We start from the raw sequence: 2783 nt of genomic DNA on the forward strand, positions 1-2783 counted from the left end.
GAGAAGGGGCATAAGAAGAAACTGAGAGAAGAGTGGGAGGTAGTGAAGGATAGAGTAGAAATAGGAGTAGAGGAGGAATGGGGATGGTTTAAGGAGGGAGTCATAAGGTGTGCAAAGATGGTGTGTGGAACAAAGAGGACGGGAGGAAATAGAAGGAAGGATAGTGAGTAGTGGTATGGGGAAGCAAAGTACGGTGTAGAAGAGAAGAAACAGGCTTTCATAGATCGGTTACAACTTAGGACGAGGGAATCGTATGAGAGGTACAAAGTAAAGAGAAGAGAAATAAAACATAGGATTAAGGAGGCAAAGAGGATAGCAGATATGAAATGAGGTAGGAGTATGACAGAAAATTTTGAAAGTAATAAAAATATGTTTCGGAAAGAAATTAAAAAAGGAAGAGGAGGCAAATCAAGTAGAGAAAAAAGGTAAAAAGTGCAGATGGAGAGATGATAATGGAAGAGAAGGCAGTGAGAGGAAGGTGGGCAGAGTATTTTAGGGAGTTGCTAAATGTGAAAGAGGATAGGTAGAGAAAGGTAGTTACTGTGGGAAGCGCTAACAAAATGACCGTAATAATTGAGGAAAATAGCGAAGAAATAAGGAAAGATGTAGTGAAACCAGCTGTTAAGATGATGAGATCACGTAAGGCACCTGGGTTGGATAGATGCCATGCAGAATGTCTGAAGAAAGGAGGTACATTTATGGTGGACTGGCTGGTGAGGTTATTTAATGTTTGTTTAAGAGAGGGTAGAGTGCCGGAGGACTGGATGAGTGCCCGTAGAGTTCCACTTTACAAGGGAAAGGGAGACAAGTGTTAGTGTAGTAGTTACAGAGGGATCAGCTTGTTGAGTGTAGTTGGGAAGCCTTATGGGAGGGTCTTGATTGAGAGGACTAGGAGAGGAACAGAGGGAGTAATTGGTGAAGAACAGTGTGGTTTTAGGACAGGTAGGGGTTGTGTAGATTAGATTTTTGTGGTAAGACAGGTATGTAAAAAAGGTATATGAAAAGGTAAGTATGTTTTTAGGGGCTTTCATGGATTTGGAAAATGCTTATAACAGGGTAGACAGAAAGGCACTGTAAGAGGTATTGCAGATATATGGGATAGGGGGAAAGCTGTCAAGAGCAGTCAAAAGTTTTTACGAAAGTAGTAGAGTTTGTGTTAGGATTAGAAAAGGAGAGAGTGAATGGTTTGAGGTAAAGGTGAGACTTTGTCAGGGATGTGTTATGTCGCCCTGGTTGTTCAATCTATACATGAATAGGGTGGTGCGAGAGGTGAATGCGAGGGTAGTGGGTCAGGGGTTGGAGATGGTTAAAGAAAATGGAGAAAAGTAGGAGATAAGCCAGCTGTTGTTTGCTGACGAGACTGCGCCTGTAGCAGGATCAAAGGAGGGACTAAGGAAGTTAGTGACAGAGTTTGGGAAGGTGTGTGAAAGAAGGAAGTTGAAGATAAATGTGGGTAAATGTAAGGTGACGAGATGTACGAGAGGAGAGAATGACAGCAGGCTGGAGGTGAATATTAAAAGAGAGAAACTGGAGGAAGTGGATAGTTTTAGATACTTAGGTGGGTGCAAATATGGCAGAAAAGGCAGGAGTGGGGGTGGAGGTAGAATGTAGATTGAGAGAAGCGAGTAAATTCCTTAGGGGATTAAAAAGTGTAATGAGAAATAGACATTTGGGAATAGATGGTAAGGGGAGATTGTATGTAGGAGTGATTGTGCCGAAAGCACTGTACGAGGCAGAAACATGGAACATAAAAGAGGAAGAGAGAAGGAGTTTGAATGTGTTTGAGATGAAATGCCTGAGAAGTATGATAGGGGTTACAAGACTAGATATAGTAAGAAATGAGGGGATGAGGAGGAGAACAGGGGTGAAAAAGGAGTTGGGAGATAGGGTTGATGATAGAGTATTGGGATGGTTTGGACACATGGAAAGAATGAGTGAAGAAAGATTAGTAAAAGAGTTGTGGAAGGCAGAGGTGGAAGGAGTGAACACGAGGAGGCGCCCTAAAATGAGAAGGGTGGGTGGGGTAAAAGGGGCATTGGGAAAGAGAGGAATGTCTGTTGAGGAAGGACGGGAGAGGACAGAAGATAGGGGTGAATGGAGAAGGGTTGTGTATGGACGATGCTGTGATGCATGAGGGGGAGTGGGTGAGGGAGTATGTATGAGAATAATTTGACGTAGCCCGAAGGGATTTCTCCCCATATTCACATTTTCTGCATGAGGGGATGGAGAGGGGGCCGCCGAATTAATGAAGCGGCCTTGCTGTGGATGTGCTGTGTCTTGCGACACTGCTTCTGACCCAGGGCAGTGGACAAGATGCAGGGATGACCCGTCATCTAGGAGGTGCCAAGATAAGAGGGAGGGAAGAGGGTGGAGGGGAGTGGAATATGTAGGGGATGGAATGGATGGGAGTGATTTCTATGTCTTTTTCTTTTGGCTACCTCCCGTGTAAGGGGGAAAAGAACATTTGGTATATGTATTTATGTATATGCATTAGAAACTAAGGATTGAGGAATGGGTTAAAAGGGACATTACAAAAGAGAGGAATGTCTGTTGAGGAAGGATGGGAGAGGACAGAAGATAGGGGGGAATGGAGAAGGGTTGTGTATGGATGATACTATGATGCATGAGGGGGAGTGGGTGGGGGATGGGGGTGAGGGAGTATGTATGAGAAATAATTTGACGCAGCCCGAAGGGATTTCTCCCCATCTTCCCATTTTCTGCATGAGAGGATGGAGAGGGGGGCCGATGCATTAATGAAACGGCATTGCTGTGGATGTGCTGTG

This window comes from Oratosquilla oratoria, unplaced genomic scaffold (assembly GCF_046742065.1).
Source record: "Oratosquilla oratoria isolate Oo_2021 unplaced genomic scaffold, ASM4674206v1 SCAFFOLD48, whole genome shotgun sequence".
NCBI lineage: Eukaryota > Metazoa > Arthropoda > Malacostraca > Stomatopoda > Squillidae > Oratosquilla > Oratosquilla oratoria.